The 22,272-nt window shown below is 34.6% G+C and overlaps 1 protein-coding gene and 1 pseudogene across 3 annotated transcripts in view; one reads left to right on the forward strand and one right to left on the reverse strand.

Moving 5' to 3' along the window:
* Positions 1–22,272, reverse strand: part of KCNIP4 (potassium voltage-gated channel interacting protein 4) — a 1,209,336-nt gene that overhangs the window by 816,788 nt on the left and 370,276 nt on the right. The gene's annotated exons all lie outside the window — the stretch shown is intronic.
* LOC104651301 (septin-10 pseudogene) lies at positions 13,597–18,669 on the forward strand (annotated as a pseudogene).

Genomic DNA, 22,272 nt, shown 5'->3' on the forward strand with positions numbered 1-22,272 from the left:
ATCAAGCACTCTGCTGAGTATTTTGCTTACATTAATACCCTATTACCTAATCAAACTCTTAGGGTATGTGTGATGCACTATTTCATTTAAGAAACAGAGTCTTAGAGATGTAAAGGAACTTTCCAAAAGTATAGATATTTGAGATACAGATGGATATTATAGAACTAGCAAATAAGATGCAGAAATAGAATCTGAACTTGGAATTGCCTAAATTAGTAATTACTATAACCAACTGCTCTATTTCACATCCTAATTGCTGGGGATTCCATTTGAAATAGCCAGATCATGTATAAGCATGTATCTGTACACTGAAGTACATCTATTTCTAAAGGAGATTACTACTTGTCAAATATTGAGGCAAGTATATGTGTTGGCTGTGTGATATGACAGGACCAGTTTTGAGTCTCCTATTTTAACAAAATGTGCTGCTTATTTTGTTATTTTATAAGGCACATCAGGAAAACTTTGTTTGTTCAGTCTGAAGAGCTTAGGATGGTCTCCTGTATTTATCCGGTAATGTGTTCAAACTCTAGGGTAAAATACATTTTAAACACAAACCCAGGATGTGTCCTTTTAAGCTATTATATAGGATATCATGTAAACCAATAAAAACCACAAAACTCCCAATCTGGTCAAAATGGACCTTACTGGATTAATGTATGCATCCTAATTCATGGATTCACTTAATTTCTCATCATCTTCCTTCTAAATGCCATTCCATGCACATTTTACATAACAACATTGCTGAAAAATGCATGGATCCACACAGATCTACTATCCCTTTTTTTTTTTTTTTTTTTTTTTTTTTTTTTTTTTTGAGACTTGCTTTGTCACCCAGGCTGAAGTGCAGTGGCATGATCTCAGCTCACTGAAACCTCTACCTCCTGAGTTGAAGAGATTCTTGTGCCTCAGCTCCCTCAAATAGCTGACATTACAGGCATGTGCTACCACACCCAGCTAATTTTTGTCTTTTTAGTAAAGATGGACTTTCACCATGTTGTCCAGGCTGCTCTTGAACTCCTGACCTCAGGTGATCCGCCCTCCTCAGCCTCCCAAAGTGCTGGGGTTACAGGTGTGAGCCACTGTGCCTGGCTGGTCTCATCCTTCTTTCCTTGTCTTTGCACATTCTGTTATCTCATGATCTTTTTACTATCTCCTAGTTGTACTGCACGATTCAGTTTGGTCTTCATCTTTTCGGCAAACTTTCCTTGGTTTAGTTATTAGTGTCCATCTCAGTTATTCCAAGGGCATCCCGGGCATGTTATTATTATCACCACAGCTTAGAGGTAAACAGTAGGGGTGGTCATAGTGTTAGCAGTAGTAGCATTAATAGCAGCAGGAATAGTGGAAAAGGTAGTGATACTTGATCTCACTGAGTATCTCCAATATGTCAGGCACAGCACTGGGAGTGTTAAATATATGAACTCTAATCCACTAAAACTACATGAATTAGCATGAATTTATTATCCCCACTTTACAACTGAGGGAAACTGAGTTTCTCTTAGCTTCTCTTCTATCAGTGGCTGTTTCTCCCTTAACATTTCTTATTTTCTGTCTTCATGCTCCCATTTTTCTCCCTTAAACACCTTAGATATTTCTTTCTTTATATTTTATTATATTCTATCATTTTTCAGATTTCTAAATCATTGATTTCTAGTTTTCCCCTTATTAATTCTGTTCTCCTTTCCTTGTGATTTATTATTTCTTCTAAAAGTTTAAACCTAGCTTCTTAATTCATTTAAATTTTCCCATTTTATTAATTCACCCATGTAACGCTATTAATTTTCTTCTGAGGAATACCTTAGCTGTGTCTTCTACTACATAAATTTGTACTTTATCTATTCTGATACACAATTTTTAGGTCATTTCAACTTATGACACATTTTAGAATTGAGAGATATCTTCATCTAGGGGTGAATGGTATGCATGTTAGTACACTAAGCTCCATTTTGATCAATGGAGCTGATAATCCAATGATTATCAGCCAGGTTACAGTCCCGATATAGCTGATAACTAATGTTGGAAACTGTATAGACTGGGACATTGCTTCTGTTGGCATTATTTCAGTTGAGTTATGTGCATTATTGATGCTGAAGAGCTAAGTTCAGTTACTGTTTCAAATACCTTTATTTTGTTGATCTAATATGATCTAGGAACACTTTCCAAGAAGATCTACCATTAAAACTTTCAAAATGCATGTCAATGGCTTCCAAGAAAATTCTGGAGATAATAGTAGAGCACTTTCTTAAGTAAGGCTGCATTACTAATGCACTTAATGTCATAGGAGGAGAAAAATTCTAAAGATTATAACAGAGTTGAGCCATGGTTTATTGGCAGAAATTTTCTTCTCAATGAACACAGAAGACCATCTTACAAATGGTGGTGTCTTGGATTAATAAAAATGAAAATATTTGTTTTAAGTTTATCAAGTACTTGAAATTTACAATTTCATTTTCATTTCCATTTTGACCTATGGGTCTTTGAGAAAGAGTTTTTTAAATCTCCAGGTGAAACTGACTTTTTACTTTTCAGTTTTATTTTCAATTTCCAGCTTTCTTGTATAGAGATCAAAGAGAATGTTCTATATTTATATATCTAAATAATTTATTGAGGTTTTTTTTTTTTGTGGCCTCAGTATATGGCAGGTTTTGTCAATGTTTCCAGGCTATTTGAATAGAAAAGGTTTCCCCTCTCTTGAAGAAACAGAGTCCTTACATACTTATAGGAGATGTTTGGTAACCTTTTAAGTGGGGCTGTAAATAAAAAAAAAATTCTATAATCCTTGCAGAAGGTGAAAAATTAAAGAAGAAACCAGATTTGAAGGAGACTATACTTAGCAGTTTACCCTCAAATGAGAGTGTAAGGCAGAATGTGAAGAGCCGAATAATATAATCAAAAACTAACAGAAGCTAAAACTAGATTTCAGAGTGAAATCAGAGAGAATCTTTACAACAAAATAACATCTTATGCCCATTTTTTCTACTACTCTTATTCTCATATTTGCCTTATTTCAGCATTCCCAGTATTTCTTTAACTTTTACCATTTCTGAGACGCTGAGGATTGACTCTACTATTAACCTGATAACTTTCTCCAAAACTATTTTATAGCAATTCACTCTCACTCACTATGTAGCTTTGCATTTAGTAAATATATCCATGAACTAATGCAATTATGTAATTATATATGACTTTTAAAAAGTTTGTCAACATATTTCCTAGAATAATCTCACAGACTGTTTGTACAATACTTATAACTAGTAAACATTTATGCTGACTCCAGCCTCTGTGGTAGTGGAGCTGATGTTGCCCTCAGACTAACTACAGGGAGGTCACTCACAAAGGTGAAAGCTGGGCAGCCATGGAGCTTAAACTAAGAGTCACTCAAAATAAGTAGAAGAAAGTACATGAGAAGCTAGAGACATAACACTTGAATCTAGAGTCCAAGATCAATTGGAGGTTTTGAGATAGGAACCTTTAGGGCAAATCACTTCAGTTTTGAATTGAGTTCGGTAGTTCCTACATTAGGGGTTGGATTTTCAAGAAAATAAGAAGGGCAATGTTTCTGCCTATCATTTCTTGTACCTAAAAAACAACTGGGCTATTGAATGAGAATAATGTCCAATATCTTGCTGCTGATACTTCCTATTTTTTTCCTCGTAATGTCCAATATCTTGCTGCTGATACTTCCTATTTTTTTCCTCCTTATCTTTCCCTTTCCCCTCCCCATCTTTCTCTTTTCTCTTCCACCTCTTCTTTTTCTTTCTGTAACTAACTTCTTAGGAGTTATTTAGATGTAAGTTTTCTATTACCTGCATAATTTGTCATCTCCACAAGGAACTACATTCAAACCATCTTTGAATTTATAGTACTATACTGATACTCATTATCAAATATTTAAATCACATTTTATATTGCAATCTTCATCTGATAGCTTATAACAAGCCAAATTTATTTCAATAGTTAATTATGAAATAGGTAGCTGCTGCTTTGATCGCATGAAAAGTATCACAAATTGTATATTTCAAAAGAAAATTATAATTAAATGCCAGTTTCCAGCAGTCACATACAAATCTGCGTATGATCTGCCAATGCAGACAACCCTTACAGTGGTCTTGAACATCATGTATCAAAGATGACAGATCTGCAAGATGGAAAAAGCGTAGGCCCCTAAATCACCACTTGGAGGCGAGCCGTTCATTTGGGTGTACTTCTTAGGGCTCACAGCTGAGCAAGAAAATAAACTATTTGGTTAAACAACTGAGTTTTCTTAGTTTGTTGCTCATAGAAGCTGGCCTATTGTGTTAGACTTAACAAATATCAGTAGAGTGACAGACTGAGTCGATAAATAAATCAATGCTACTACTCAACATTTGTTTCTCCTCAGAGAAGCCTACATTTTTTAGTGGTTTGTTTTTTGTCTCCAACTTAAAAAGCCTGACTTTGGAGATTATAAGAAATAAACTAATTTAAGACTGCTTCACATAAAGTATATTTTATGGGTTGAAAACCAAGAAGCATAAAAACCTACTGCTCTGCTGTATGACAGTTCCCATAGGTATACCATAGGCCAAGATCACATTAGCAACTAAACCACACCACATTTTCTGATAATGCAGAAAAATACAATTAAATATCCTGTTACTGAAAAAAAACTAAATTTTCTTTGAAAATTTTGAATATCAAAATAGAAACATTAGACCTAGCTTGCATACTGACTAAAAATCAATGTCCTAAAATTGCCGAGCGCACTAAGAATTATCTGATATGCTGTCCAAACTTGTTTCTGAAAATATATTTGGGATGTGAGGTATAAGTCCCCAATTACTTATTTATCCTAATTGCTAAATATTTAGAAGACGGCCGGGCGCGGTGGCTCAAGCCTGTAATCCCAGCACTTTGGGAGGCCGAGGCGGGTGGATCACAAGGTCGAGAGATCGAGACCAACTTGGTCAACATGGTGAAACCCCGTCTCTACTAAAAATACAAAAAATTAGCTGGGCATGGTGGCGCGTGCCTATAATCCCAGCTACTCAGGAGGCTGAGGCAGGAGAATTGCCTGAACCCAGGAGGCGGAGGTTGCGGTGAGCCGAGATCGCGCCATTGCACTCCAGCCTGGGTAACAAGAGCGAAACTCCGTCTCAAAAAAAAAAAAAAAATTGTTTAGAAGACTTCAAAGTAATTTATTTAAATTAAAATTTTCATTTTATTGAATTATTACTTTCTTTAATATTCATAACTTTTCTCTTAATTCTGAACTCATAACATTTGAAATGCTATAATAATAATTATCTTATATTAACATGCTAATTTCTTGAGAGATTATATTTAACTGAAACACAAGATTTTAACCACTGTAGACTTAATTAGGTTAATTGAAATACTATTATATTTATTTTTACTTTATGATTGCTCCATTATCATATAATGACATTCATTATAGGAATAGAATTTATTATTTATCGAGCATACTATTTTTTTTTTCTAAAACATTAGTTTTATGATTAACTTCATAAAAAATTAATTAGGTGCACATCCTGTGTGGTTTTACCTATATATTTCTTTAGTTTAATAAATACCACCACATATACAAATAGCAACTTATCTTCCAGTCATAAGTAGTATTAAACACTACCAAATCCCTTTAAGAGAAATTTACTTGTGCTCGAATGTGCTATGCCAGATGCGACACTGTGACTTCAGCCCAAGGAGTTTTCTCTGTCTGAAAAACCCTTGACTTTAACTGGACAGCAATAATAATCTCTCTGGTCAATTCTAAGGAAGCTGCAGATTTCAAGACCCTTCATGATGTGGCCTTGCACAATTCTTCTGTACTCTATTATTTATAGAACTGCAATTCTAGCTGCGTGTGGTGGCTCACACCTGTGATCCCAGCACTTTGCGAGGCCAATGCAGGTGGACTACCTGAGGTCAGGAGACTGAGACCAGCCTGGTCAACATGGCAAAACCATGTCTCTACTAAAAATACAAAAAATTATCCAGGTGTCGTGGCAGGTGCCTGTAATCCCAGCTACTTGGGAGGCTGAGGCAGGAGAATCGCTTGAACCTAGGAGGCATAGGTTGTGGTGAGCCAAGCTCATGCCATTGCATTAAAGGGCAAAGAGAACAAAATTGCATCAAAAAAAAAAAAAAAAAAGGAAGGACGAGGAGGAGTAGGAGAAGGAGGAGAGGAGGAGGAGAAGGAGGAGGAGGAAGAGGAGGAGGAGGAGGAGGAGGAGGAAGAGGAGGAAGAGGAGGAGGAGGAGGAGGAGGAGGAAGAGGAGGAGGAGGAGGAGGAGGAGGAAGAGGAGGAGGAGGAGGAGGAAGAGGAAGAGGAAGAAGAAGAAGGAGGAGGAAGAGGAGGAGGAGGAGAGAAGGAGGAGGAGGAGGAGGAAGGGGAAGAAGAAGAAGAAGAACTGCCATTCCATAAATTCAAGCTATTCTTTGGTGCCTCTATGTTGCACACACTGCTTCCTCTGAGGTAGCTGGCATTCTTTGCCTTGATCACCTAGTTAGCTCCTCCCTCTATTTGAAAATTCTGTCCAGAAGATACCTTTCAGGCAAGCATTTATCATTCCTGGTGTCATTATTTGGTATTTTCTCTTTTATCTGTCTCTGCTATATTCTGTTGAATCATTGTATGTTATATTCTGTTGCCCACCATTTACTAGTGTTCATTCAGTGCCAGCCACTTAGTACTATTCTTACATTCCTGAAAATTGTTTTAGAAAACTCACAAGTTTAACATTGTTATCCACATTGTACAAGCAAGAAAAGCTAAATGCTTTGTTCACACTGGCTAATTTGTAGATTCTTAAGAGTTCATGCTAGCTAAACATTAATTTCTCCTGAATTCTACCTAGGGTCTACCTGGTTCTAAAGCCCAGTTTTTATATGTTCAGGTAAATATTTGCTTGCTTCTATAAACCTATGAAAAAGCATGGGTGTTAACAAAGGAGAGGAAGAAAAAGGGAGAGAGAGAGACAGAAAATAAGAGAGACTAAAAAATTGTAAGATAATTTCAATATGGCACCCAACATTCTACTCAGTGGGTGAATGACCAAGACTGAGCATTAGAACAAAGCAAATCTGCTCATCCATGCCATCTCAACCCCTGGAACCTCCTAGAATGTGAGTTTCTTCCAGGTTGAGTATAATTCTAGTATTTAATCTCATGTGTTTATTCTACCTCTTGGCAACTGAGGGCAAGGGAATGACTTCACCTTACTCAGGTGAAGTCATTCTGTACTCAGTTAAAGAAACAATGATCTTTTCTGAGCATGAAGGTCATACATTCCACACCAGACTAACTCAGGGGCAGTCCCTCTCTGTGATATTGCACCTTCATAAAGTAAGTTTGTCTTGCACATGGACTTTAGAAACCTATTCTTCTGCATGTTGCAGGTGTTTAACAAATATCAGTAGAATGACAGACTGAGTCAATAAAGTAAATGCTACTACCCAACATCTGTTTCTGCTCATAGAAGCCTAAATTATTTAGTGGTGTGTATCTTGTCTCCAGCTTAAAGAACGTGACATTGGAGATTCTAAGAGATCAACTGATTTAAGACTGCTTTATATAAAGCATCTTGTATGGGGTGAAAACCAAGAAGCATAAAAACCTGCTGCTCTGCTGTATGATAGTTCCCATTGATATACCATAAGCCAAAGTCACGTCAGCACTAAGCCAGACCACAGTATTTTGCATTTTCTGATAATGCAGAAAAACATACTTAAAGCCACATTGCTGTTTGACTAGAACACAAGTACAAGATGAGCCTGCAAGTGAATCCAAAAGAAATAAAACTACTGTAGGGGAAAAGTAGATTCATTAAGTTTCTTTCATCCCAGAAGAATATATTAAGAATATTATTTATATCCCTTGCATGTCTTGCTTCTAATCAGATTGCCTTGTGCCATGTTAAAAATTGATTTAATCTTACTTATATCTTATTTGTAAACTGCTTGTGATATAACCTATTAATTTCTCTTTCAATTAAATTCTATATATCCATTAACATATTTCTTTATCCTCCCATGTATTGTTTTACATCCTAACTCTACATTCAGAATTAAGGAGGCCTTTACCCACCAGGATCAACTACCCTTAAACACCTTGCTTTTTATTCCTGAAAACCCTTGTACTCTACTGAGAATAAACTCGATTGATACTCTTTATATTCTCAGAGTCAATGCATAATTGAGTATAGTTGAGTACAATGTGATTCTAGGCTTTATTCTCCATAAATTGCCTTTTAGCATAGTGATAAAAACATTATTTAACCAAATGTTCCTGTCTATCCTGACTCATGTAGCAGAACAAGAATATACAACCCAGTAAAAGTTCCTTTTGAAATGTAACTTTTAAGCCAATTTGAACACTTTTCAATAAACTCAGTTTATGACAAAAGAACTCTTAGATAAGTAGAGAGATTCATTGAACATTACAACGAGAATTATCAATGGACCTTAACTACAGCTAAATACAACACTTCCGTTGTAGTATAAGTTCTCAAATATATGTTATAATAAAACATATTTACTTGTGTAGTTAAGGGATAATGTCTTCATACCACTGACTTTTACTAGCAATATTTATGAATTTTATTTAAAATACTTAAACAGTATAGGGGTTCTTTATGTATGAGTTCACGTGTTTGGAAAGAATGAGGAATGAATCTTTACTGAGCCATGACCTTGAGCCAGAGACTCTTTTAGGCCTTATTTATCTCCCTTGATACCAACACTCTTACGTTTTGAGTATTACTGACCTATGTTCCACATAAAGACACCTCATCTAGAAAAGTTTAAATACAAGGTCATAGTGTTAATATGTGACCGAAACTACATTTAGCTCTGGATATGTCTTGTTTTAAAATCAGCCTTCTTTGTATAAGAAAATTTTGTTCAAGATATTTAAAAGAAAATTGCATTTTATAAAGTAAATAATCCCTTGATGGGATTGCTTAGTATCATCCAGAAAAAAAAAATTTTTTAAAGTATACTACTGAATATTGTTGCATCAAAAGTACATTTACCCAAAGATGACATGGAGTAAACACTCTCCTTTATGTGATTACGCAAAATGCTTAATACAAAGGAAATAAATGTTTAAAAGTGATCATTCTTAGCATTCTCCAAAACATTTTTACATTTGCCGTGCATACCATGCATACATTTAAAGCATACCATTACATCAAAGATGGTAAACTCCCAAGCTTACGTCCCTGTCCTCTAGAAAATCATGTAGGCATTTCTCAACAAATACCTTACACGGTGTCAAGAGAAGCAATTAAAAATGTGGTATTCAGAAATTGGATTTCCTGGTGTGAGATGGTATCTCAGAATGCAATAAAAAAAAAAAGAAAAAAAAAATAAAAAAAAAAAAAAAAAACATAAAAAAAAAAAAAAAAAAAAAAAAAAAAAAAAAAAAGAAATTGGATTTCCTTTCCTGAGCACTGCAATGAAGAATGGAAGAGAAAAGTAAGGCTGCTAGCATTTCTGCTTTTGTAAGGATATGGCAGCCCATTCAGAGAACAAATGACCGAATTCAGTGAGTGTGCTGAGAACTTATCAATGAGAGCTGACACTCAACTTGAGCTAAACCTATAAACTGTAGTGCATGTTCAATTTATTTTATCTTCTGCATTTCACTCTGTCACCCCAGCTGGCATTAAGTATAGCCTTCCAAAGGAAATAGTATCTTTCTGAAAGGTTTAGGTGAAACATCATTATATTTCCAAACAAAACGAAAACAATCACCTTGGTAGAGGAACAGCATAAAAACAGAGCAGCAGGAGGTCTGTTATTTTCAAGGGAATTGACAGCCTGAGAAATTCACAGTTGTACATTTAAAATGTCTTTCTTCTTAGGAAAATTCCATGGTCTCTTCTAAAACATCTTGAAAGGACTGTAGACACATTTTTCGGATGCAAGTTGCTGATCCATACAAAATGTATTGATCCTTGTACAATAAAAACTACAATAATCTGGGGGAGGTAGAGAAGATAGGAAGGTAATGAATGAGATTTGGGGCTACAGTCATGAAATCTGGGTTTGAATTTTGAATTTGCCAGTCTCAAGCTATGTAGAATTGGGAAAAGTATTTTCAAAGCCTCAGCTCCTTCATCTGTAAAATGAAGATAATGCATAGTATCTATTATATCTTTGTAGTTATTAAAGGGCTTAAATGATAGAATGTACCCAAAATGAAGATTTGCATAATGCATTCTCAAAAACATTGTTCAGTACATTTTGACTAGCATTATTATTTATATCATCACAGCTTGGTTCAGTCCCTCATCACTTCTCACTTGGAGAACTGCCTCCTTCAGTCTGTTCATCCTAAAAACTTGGTCAAACTTATGTGATCCTGTCATTGTCCTAATTATTAACCTCTTAGAAATACCCACTATTTATACAGGATGTTTTTCAAACTCCAGGTCATAATCCACTAATGGGTAATGAATCCAGCTGAATGGTGATTCAGGACCAAACTTAAAAGAAGATAGAATAAAAGGGCATGACTACATAGGGCACAGAAAAATGGAATGGAATAGAATAGAATAGAATAAAATGAGACGTTGTCAGAGAATATGACACATAGCAAATGTAAAACTTATTTTTGAGATCATTTATTACAATTAGTATGTACATGTGTGTGCTGGACTGTAATGTAAAATATATGTTGTTACTTACTAGATAATATTCAAAGTCATCTGACAAGCACTGGGCAGAACGATGTCTAAACATTAATGCTCTGCTACTCATCCAGCCACAGACCCTGGTCACTCAATGTTCAAGACCTAATAAATGGAAAGTGGAACATGCATTTTGCCTTCCTTTGCTTTTGAGGTGAGGTAAGTGGTTTAGTATGATGGAAAGTGGAGTACAATAGGACTCTATACTTTAGGCTTCAAATGCTAATAATACCGTATCATCGCCCTTCCTAGTCTAGCCTCAGAAAAGGTGAATGTAATCATTACTGAATGTATTATGCACCAAAAATAGGATCAGAAATAAAAGTTTAAAAATTTCTGTGACCTGGGATTTTTGTGTACATATTAGAATAATATTTTTTTTCCATTTATTGAGTTAAAATGTTTCTCTACACAAGTGCCTTTTCAAACAAAGACATTTCCAACACAAATCCACACATCCAACTTACAAATTAACTGTGAACACTGGATATAACCCATGGAAACAGGACATCTGGAATGAAAATGCAACCCTCCTGAGATAACTGGGAAGTCTCCATTTTACAGATAGCTAGTCACTCAAGCATGAAGTGGGAGAAGAAAGAGGATTGAATATGTTCAAACTAATGTGTGCACCCATCCCAGATCATGGCATTTTTAGTTTCAAAGATTCCCATTGCCTTTCTCACACTAGCAGTGCTCCGAAATCGGGCCTTTAACTAAAAATCTGCAACTGCTCTAATTCTAAGTGGTAAAAGAGAATTCAGATGCAAATTTCAGAGTCATGTACATGGTTATGGTGTTTTCATTTCCCCTTTGAAGATATTCTCCTTTGAAGAAAAATGGCCCTCAGTAAAACCAAAAGTGAATTTTTTTTCTTATTAAAAGTGAATTTTAATACATATCCATCGTCTTTAAAAATGGGTTTTATAAATTAAGTTTTGTGAACAAGTTGTAAGTGCATTCTAATACTGTACACAGCATTAAGAGGCAAGGATTTTAGCATCTGATAAATCTAAAGTTAAATATCTGAGTTCAAATGCCAACTCGGCTATTTTCTAGCTTTGTGAATTTGGAAAGTTATTTAGACTTGTTGTGCTTCAGGATCCTCATGGGAAAAACTAAGGTTAAAATATCTACCTTATAAGGTAGAAGTGATGCTTAAGTAAGGCAATATATATAGGAAACAGTTACTCCAGGATCTGACATATAATAAGTGCTCAATAAACGGTAGCTATTAAGGTTGCGAATAGTCATAAACAAGTCCTGGGAACTAGCTAAATAATAAAATACCAGGATTATATACTTTGCCTTTTCCAAAATAAGTGCTAGTAGGGAAAATATTTTAACATCAGCATTTAAAACTATAATAATTTTAATGCAATTCCAATATATATTGTGTTTAAAGGGTAAATTTTCATGGTTGAAATGTTGAACAAACCCCATTATAAAATTGTTTTATTTCATCCATTTCTTCTGAGTTCCAGGCAGGGAAAACATAAGAAAAAATATGGGTAGATGATTTTACACAATAAACTCAAGGAAAATCAAGATTGTGCTTCAGTGAGATGCAGAAGTTTCTTACTCATAATGATAGTCAAAACTAGTTTACTGGATAAGAACTTCATGTAAATATTTCATCATAAGATTACTATTACGTGGCAAAATTTCTGTTCTTTTCTTGCATGTGTTATTTATAATCATAAAACACGTGTCACTCATACTCATGAGTCTCACAATGCCTGGCAGATAGTCGACACTCAATGAACTCAAACTGAATGATAGTAAGGTAAGATTTATATATACAAGTAAACAAGGATTTATTGCTCAGCAATCTGCATAGCCCATGGTTAGCTATAAGCAGAACTTTGAGGTAGATTGCCTTTACATGAGCAATTGGAAAAGTCATTACTCTCATTTTTATTTTCCTTCTCCCATTAACGCTTATATGCCAGTGAGAATAAAGTTACATGAGTGCTTTTTTCTTCCTAGGTTGCTTACATTTTTAAGCATAAATCTTAGACCTAAGAGTTTTGTTTGCCTTTTAAAAATAAAATTAATTTTGAAAGATGTGATCAGTTTTTAATTTTTTAATTCATAAGGGGCCACTTATGTCAACCTAAATTATAGCACAAATTTACCAAACTATTCTAGTCATAAAGAATGTACATATCATAACAGAATTGTTCTTCAAAAAACTTAAAGCCAAATCTAATACATATACATATTAAGATTTTTGGACACTGATAAGCCAGAATATAATTAAGTGACAATCTAGATAGTATAGATAGAAAATTGGCCAAATTAATTTAAAAATACCATTTATTGAGTACCCACAGTTATTACTAATCCTCACAATAACCAATTAGCTGGCATTATCCTCGCTTTAGAGAGAACAAGGCTCAGATTCAAAGACCATGTGACTCAAGTCCACACAACCAGTGAGGGAAAATTCTAAATTCAATCCTATGTCTGTTAGCCTTCAAAGTTTGATTTCTTTCCACTACACTTTGAGCTGGAATAAAAACTTGGAAGGAACACACTCACACAAAGAAAGATTGATAGCGACGAGAGGGAGAAAAGTGCGAATTTGAAGGAAGATGAAGTAACTTCTCGAAAAGGTTTGAGCTTTATAGAGAAGCAATATACATAACTCTACCCAAGAAAGCTTAACCATTTCTTATGAATGGCTGAGTTTTATTTTATTTTATTTTTGTAGAAAAAAAAAAAAACAAACAAAAACTGGGTGGAGAAGGCAAGTGGCCCGCGGGCAAAAATAGCAGCTGAATAAAATGCTTAACATTGTGAATACTTACACTTAGCACAGGATTCGGCAAATATAGTTTGGAATACATAACTGTAATTTTTGGCATACACAACAGTAATTGCTAATAAGTACTCAATGTTCGATGTCCCTGCTGCTGAGGCAAGTATTCTGCATGTATTAACTGACATTTCTTATGACAATGCTACAAGGTGGGTGATGTTCTCATTTCCATCCTCTGCATGAGGATACTGACATTCAGAGATCTTATGCTGCATGCACACCTCCCAGGTCGGTAGAGACCTGGCCTGGTACAGGAACTCTGACTTCAGATCCCCAGATCCTACTTACCATGCTTCACTGAATGAATAGAACAATAAGGACTTTCTTATCTCAATCCAGTTAGTTATAAAACAACTTTTTGCTGTAAAGTTTTATCATCAAGACTTAAATTGCTTTTATAAAATAAAATACCACTTACACATATGAAATGGAGTGAAAACAAACGAAAGAAATTGCAATATACTTTGCTGTGTCATGAGAATGAGAGTCATTGATCCTGGCAGATCTGAAGCATCCTCTCTGCTCTTCAAATGCCAATCTAATAAATTGTCAGGACAAGTGAAATATATGCCTGAAAACTCATCAATATACATATGTTACAGTAAGCAGTGCCTGAAAGAACAATTATGCTTGAATATGTGATAAAAGTATTAGTGTATAAAATCCATTACAGCAGAAATTAGAAATGAGAGGAACTTCCAAGAAGCTTAATTTATTGATTATTATTTTCATGAAATAAGGGTGTTGGAGGGAAAACAAAACTTTGAGATAATGGAACAGAGAGGCTACTTAAGAAACATGTGTGATGTTTATCAGTTTGAAAGACTACAATGGACCATGATTATAATTAAGTTAAACAATTACCAATGAATACTCATTGATAAAATGAATACTTGCCCAAAAAGAGAGTTTCTAGCCTTTTGGTGTAGAAGAGAAACTGATTTTCATGAACAATAATGACACTGTTTAAGGATAATGCATGTGTGTGACACTGTACTAAGCATTCACCTACACCATTTTAACTAATTTTCTCAGCAATGAATTAAGAAGCAGCAATGAGTTAAGAACTCCATTAGATAAATGATGGGAAAAAAGGGGCAAAATTAAAAACTTGATCTATTCTACTACCATGCTGTATTTTTCATTTATAGCACATTTCCAATTGTTAATTATATACTTAATTATATATTTATTTGTTTATTCATTTTTAAATTATATGTTCCATGAGAAGAGGGATCGTGAATTTTATTTATGTCTACATATCTGACTCATTGGAGGCGCTCAGAATATACGTGTTGGCTAAACTTATGAATAAAAGAGAGGATGTTGGAATTCCAGAATCTAAATGCATAACCATTCCACACTCTTGCCTCCCCCAGTGTCTCCCTCTGGGTAAATGTGGATGGTATGAGTGTTAGGTGTGTAGGAGTAGCAGTGAGATCCTAGAATTTATAAGGGGATATTTTTAAAAAATCAAAGGAAGACATGATAGGAATTGAATTAACAGATTCCAAAGAGGAAAGCTTCAAGATTTAAGATCTGCCCTTTGATACTAAGCAACTTATTGAAGACCCTTGACAAACAATAAGAGAAAGAGCAAACAAAACTAATAGGACAGAGCCTAATGTATTAGTCACTTATCAAAATTTGTTGATAACTGAAGAGAAAGTATATTTAGCTTCCAAGTCCATTTATAAAAATATGGTTCTCCTGATATTTAAATAACCCCTGGATTCTTCTGTAATAAGGGAAAGGAAAAAATGTAATCAGCATTTATATGTGTGCTATTCAGAACTCAGGCTTTTTTTTTTTAATTGGAGTAAGATATCAAGTCTCAGCCTCATTATTTTAAAGTAGTAGTTCCCACAAGGTATGATTAGCACCACTATTTATAACAAAAAGCAAAAGCTGTAGACTTATTCTCACTATCCAGGAGTCAAATGGTGTTCACTTATCAACAAAACTCTCTTTGTTCTCAAGAAGGTTGAAGTTATTACCCACCAAGGACTGCTTTGCAGCTACTTTGAGGAATTAAGACATCTACACCAACTAGAGATGGCACACCATTTCTTGCTTATGTATATGCTATGTAGATGGTTAGATTTTAGCATAAGCCCTGGGTTTATCATCTAAGGGCAGATGGGCTTAAAATCCTGCACTACTGGGTATAAGTAACTTTGTGGATGCCACACAACCCCTCCAACTATCAGTTTTCTGAGACAGAATGATAATTCCTATCTTCTCTCATGAAGCTACTGGAAAAATCACAAATAAGATAAGAGATATAAAAACACCACATAAACCATAAAGTACACTTTTCATTTTAACATAACCAGTCACTCTTTCTTTACATTATTCCATTTGGTTTCTGCATTCAGGTGTCAATTTTGAGGATAGAAAGACAGTCTTATCCTCAACTGTGTTGGCAGATCCAGCTGAGTAAATGAAGAGTTAGAGCTTGGAAAATGTGCTCTTCCCTGCAAATAACAACAACAAAACCCACAACAGTCATAATGGCTAACATGTACTGAGTGCTTATTTTATGCCAGACAATTTTCTAACTCGCTGCAGCTAACCTGTACTAGGACAACCACATTCTGATGTTGGTCCAGGCCATGGGTGAACTACCATAGGAATGATCAAGAGCACCATTGTGTTTGCCATGTTTACAGTATGAGAAACTGTGTCTTCAGCCTTTACTAGCTGGAGAAAGGGTATAGAAATATTGTCAGAGTGGGAGGAAATCTTGGCAAACAGTTAACATACATCTTGCCCAAAGAGATGCATATGAATGCATATAGCCCTGTTAAAGGTTTACATAACCACTATTTATTCGGGCACTTCTGAAGAACTTAGTACTTCAGGAATCAATTGCATTCCAAATTTATACGTTTGACTAATAAAATGTTCTCTTTCTTTGGTGTTGTCTTAAAATCTAGCTTCCTGCTGCTTCTCTCTATTGATTTTAGTTATCCCATTTGAAGTCAAATTGTCAAATTGTAAAATTCAAATAACTATTTCATGTGACAGTTCTTAAATATTTAAAGACATATATCATATCTTGGCTAAGAGTTATTTTCCTCATTAAAACAAAATAACCACCAACAGTATTTTTCTTTTAAGATATAAAAAAATAAATCTTTTTTTTTCTTTTAGTAAATATATAGATGTTTTATTTGTCAAGAGTAAATGTCAGTTTTATTTAGAATATTCAAGTACAAAAAAATGAAAATTTATCTATGAATGTTAAGAAATGTTAGAAATCATTAAAGTGTTGAGAATAGTAAGGCACTGAATGCAAACATCACATAAAATATGAATTATCTGCATTTTTGTATCTTTAATATTCAGATGTTCATATTTTCTTAAAAAATATTTTTAATAAAATGATTCAACCTTATTATTTTTCCCCTGGAAGGCAGAGTTTAAACAAGTATGTAATGAAATGTTTTCCTAACGAAAACTGAGATGCACCCATGTTCAAAGGTACTTTCTCATTAGAAAAAAAAAGGGTTTATATAGCTGGATGTGTTAACTTTTAAAGATATTTTGTTTCACCACAGTAATACATCAGCCACAATAAGGCATCCTGAAGCATGAAGTCATCATGTTAAATAATTTGACACAAAAGCTTAAGATCATATCACCAATAGGGTAACTGCATCAAAAATTTCAGTTCTATAAAACTATTAAGAAGTTAGAGTTTCAGCTCTATAATACATCCCAAAACATATTCCCCCAAATTTTTAGTATATATAAAAAAGGTTCATCTTGGACTATAAATGCAATCAGATAGCCCCGATATGAATGGGTTCTGTATTTTCAATGGCACTGACACTGTGCTCTTTGGTATAATGCACTGCAGTGACAATAGCTTGGTAGCAAGAGAAAAGATTCAGTCATCACAAAACAGCAACTTAAAAATTTCTAACAACAGTGAATATACATGAATATATAGGTACAAGCTAAGTATCCCTTATCCAAAATGCTAGCCACCAGAAATGTTTTGGTTCTTTCAGATTCTAGAATATCTGCATATACACAATGGGACCCAGCTCTAATTACATAGTTCATTTATGTTTCAAATACACCTTATACATATAGGCTGAAAGCAATTTATACAACATTTTTAGTAATTTTGTGCAAGAAACAAAATCTGTTTAAATTGAACCATCAGAAAACAAAGGTGTCAGGTGGGGAATTTTCCACTTGTGGGGTCAAGTCAGTGCTCAAAAAGATTCAGATTTTGAAGGTTTTGGATTTCAGATTTTTGAATTAGAGATGCTCAACTTATAATATCATTCACTCTGGCTTACATATTGACCTTGTGCTTGAGGGTACTTTTCCATAAAAATCAGTAACTGTGGCCGTTCACCAAATATAGACAAAGTGATAAAGAAAATAAATGGCGTCCAGATATACCAGTTCCCAACAGATGATGACACTATTGCTAAGATCAATGCTGCAATGAATGGACAGTTGCCGTTTGCTGTTGTGGGAAGTATGGATGAGGTAAAAGTCGGAAACAAGATGGTCAAAGCTCGCCAGTACCCCTGGGGTGTTGTACAAGTGGAAAATGAAAACCACTGTGACTTTGCAAAGCTGCGGGAAATGCTCATTTGTACAAACATGGAGGACCTGCGAGAGCAGACTCATACCAGGCACTATGAGCTTTACAGGCGCTGCAAACTGGAGGAAATGGGCTTTACAGATGTGGGCCCAGAGAACAAGCCGGTCAGTCTTCAAGAGACCTATGAAGCCAAAAGACATGAGTTTCATGGTGAACGTCAGAGGAAGGAAGAAGAAATGAAGCAGATGTTCGTGCAGCGAGTAAAGGAGAAAGAAGCCATATTGAAAGAAGCTGAGAGAGAGCTACAGGCCAAATTTGAGCACCTTAGGAGACTTCACCAAGATAAGAGAATGAAGCTTGACGAAAAGAGAAAACTTTTGGAAGAAGAAATAATTGCTTTCTCTAAAAAGAAAGCTTCCTCCGAGATATTCCACAACCAGTCCTTTCTAGCAACAGGCAGCAATCTGAGGAAGGACAAGGACCGTAAGAACTCCAATTTTTTTTGTAAAACAGAAGTTCCAGAGTACAGAAGGTCATCATCACAAGCAAACTTTATTGAAAAAATAAATCTTATGTAGATAGTGATCAGACTCTATCAATGAAATCATAATGATCTACTGCTCATCTATTTAACTTTGAGAAAACCTGTTTATGGACGCTAGGCAATTACCACATCAAAGGTTTTTATGGTGCAGAAAGTCTGAACGTATGTTTAAATCCCAATAACTTATCCCTGATCTTCCCTCTTCTCCTCAAGAAGGCAATCCTTAAACCAAAGGAGAAAAGGGATGGATTTTGATGCTAATTAGGTATGTGAAGTTTGCCTCCTCCTCCTCTGATGCTTTGCATGGCCATCCCAGATACAGCAGGATTGTATCCCTAAGTGTCCCACACCCTACATCAGGAAATTAATTACCTATATTCCAGATATCATATGCAGGATGCTTCTATTTTCTATATCTTTACTTACAAGGAGCTGTGATCCCAAACCCACCGAAAGGCATCCCAGAGATGGTACTCTAAAAGCAATTAGCTGTTAATGAAAGAAACAGTAACAATACATTATATACTAATTGTAATTGAAATATACTCTGTCTCTAGAGAATATTTTCAGATACCTGACCAAGAATGGGTTTTTCTTTTTCTGATTGTGTAAATGCTCCTATTTCTGTTTGTATATCATAGTATTTGTAATTAGTAATAAATCACTGTGACATAAGGATTCTGCAACCGTTACTTGGAATATTCCTCAATATTTAAATTCAGATACATAGCAGGCTTGGTAGAACGAATCATTTTTTAATCCATTCAGAAGCTGATGAGCATCTCCTACTCTGAACCTGGTGCCATGGTGAGCACTGGGAATAGAGATAAAAGAAAGTCCAGTCATATGGAAATGGAAATAATGCAATAGTGAGAGATGAAAAGAAGGAATCAAATTACTATAAAATAGGCTAAGGGATCAGTTAGAATATCCTGGACTCAGTGCTAGAGGGGCACAGAGATGGAGGTGTATATATACATATATACATACATATATACACACATATGTATGTATGTGTATATGTATATATATATATATACATGTTCAGGATCAGAGAAAAGGTTAGTAAGGTAAGAGTTCTAGAGAAGGTAATAGCTAAGCTGAGTCTTAAGGGTAAAAAATGTATATAAGGCATAGTCTAGACTGCAATTTAACTGGAGAAGCAATAAATAAAATATTAATGAAAAAGGTTTGAATTGGATAACCAGACTAAATATTATAAGCAAGGAAGATAAGAAAAAAGAAGCTACATTTATAAAGCAGCTGTTTCTCTGTGTTTTGAACTATGAATGAGGTTTGAATAGTCAAGGGCAGAAGGCAAATGATGCTTCCTTTAATTCTCTCTTATACTCCCCAATTTTATTCCTTCATGACATTCATCACAAGTGAGTAATCGCTTACTAAAAATCTGTCCCACCTTCTAAGCTGTAAATTACAGAGGATAGGGGCCAGTTGTGATTTTTTTCCCATTGCATTGCTGCACTAATTGCATAGTTCTTATCACCAAGCACATATTTGTTAAATAGTTGAAGAATTAATGAATTGGATTTCATAAGATGCTAGAAAAGTAAAGTAATTTATAATATATTCATGGTTTGGTTTAGTGATGATAATTAAAATTAAAATTTGGAAGGAGCAACTGGAATTAAGGAAGGGCAAATCAGAGGGTTAAAATATTACTATTAGCATTTCAAGCAAAATTTAGAGCTTCTATGGTCTTGATTTTTTGTATAAAAGTGATATTATGAAAAAGGTACATTAAAGAATTAACTGGGTCCTGTGACCCAATAAATTAGAGGAGGAGTGAATAGCTAGGTGAATAGCTAGGCAGCTAGTGTCTCACTCATTCTAGTTGGAAATGGATGAAAACTGTTCTAAAGTGTTTTCAGTAGGTGTGGGAACAGAGGAAGAGAATAGCTATCAAGGAATCAATTGTTTGTGAACAGGATGGCATAGATCTTATTTGGCAAGTAAGAACAGTTACATAATTTGTTGGGTCCAGGGAAAAATAAATTTCAGGGGCTCTTTTTTAAAGAGTATGAATAATCTCAAGACAGTGACACTAGAGGCTAAAGTAAGGGTGGGATCCTTCTAAGTATGGGGCCCTTTACAATAGGACAGGTAGTATATCCATGAAGCTGGATGTTGGCAAGCATCTCACATAAAGAACCAAGGAAAGAAGAAAGCAAACAAAGAATGAAAAAGAATGAAGAGATGAAGGCAAAAAAAGAAAATGTTTAGGGATTTTTATTTCAGCATATACTCAAGTTGAGTGACATATATATATATATATATATATATATATATATATGAAATAACCTTTAATTTTATGGTGTGTCATATCTCTTAAGTTTAACTAACATATAATCCCAATGAGTTATTACTGTCTTCAATTCATACTAGATGTTATTAGTTTATTGTTTTGTAGAGAAGGGACTAGACAACATGTTTGGACCAGTGTATCAGGAAGGCTATGCTTATAGACAAAACTGATCCTCATCCTCTCTTAAAATTAGGTCCCATAATTTTAAGCTACAGATTAGAAACAACGTCCAATCAAGGCAGGTAAGCATCCCCCAAATCTACTGAATATTTCTCAGTGCAGAACCATTACATCCATGTATTAATGCTTAGAAATGGGTAAAAAAAAAACACACAAGAACATTAGAGCTTGTCAACAGAAGAAGACTAATTCAGATATTCAGATGTTTGAAAAATGTCTTATATAAAGAAGAGCTTTAAAAAAGACAAGATTTAACAAAGAAAAAGGAAGGACAAACAGGACAAATAGTACCTGCTATTGAAGGATTACTCAGAGAATCTAAAATCTTTTGAGCTACCCTAATAGGTGTCATGAAAAACAAGGAGGAATGTAATAGGAAAGAAAATTCAGTATTATGAAAAACCTTATGCCAGTTTGAGGTCAAAAAAGAAAATGGTCCATTCACAAAAATTTTAATTTTTACCTGTGTAAAGAAAAAATTGTGAAATATTTTGAAAGAGACCCAAAGAAAAAACAAAACAAAACAAAAACTACTGGCTACCCTGTCTGATGCACCCTTTTGGGTATCTCAAGCTTTTCTTGTCTTTGAGATATTTTCTAAGTACATAAATTGTAAAAACTGAAAATCGTGCAAATAATTCTTTCCATTGATGTGCAAATTTGTTGTGCCTAAATGATTATTGCCCCATAACTCCTTTTGCATGTACTTGTAAATTCTTTTTAGCATTCTAGATTTGCCTATAACGTGTGGTTCTTTAAGTATCACTTTGAACTGATTATAACATGTTACTGGTGTTAAATAAAATCTTTGAGATGTGTTCTCATTCTGTATTTGTATGAGAGTCTTGATTTTACCTTTAAATACCTTCATATTTTAATATTTTCAAGTATGCAATTAAAGCCAACTATTTTAACATCTATCAGAAACATTCTGAAAGAGATTCCTAAATTCGCAGCAGACTGAACTAAAATGTTCTCAAAGGTACCTTTGAACTCCAATAATGTCCTATATAGAAAAAAGAGAAATGATCAGAAAGAATAAATTGTTCTAATTGAGTGACTAGGTGAATGGAGGTACCATTGAAAGCCAGCAAAACAGGAAGTCCTATGGTGCCACACTGGAAGTTGCCTATA

Source organism: Saimiri boliviensis, chromosome 3 (assembly GCF_048565385.1).
Source record: "Saimiri boliviensis isolate mSaiBol1 chromosome 3, mSaiBol1.pri, whole genome shotgun sequence".
Lineage (NCBI taxonomy): Eukaryota > Metazoa > Chordata > Mammalia > Primates > Cebidae > Saimiri > Saimiri boliviensis.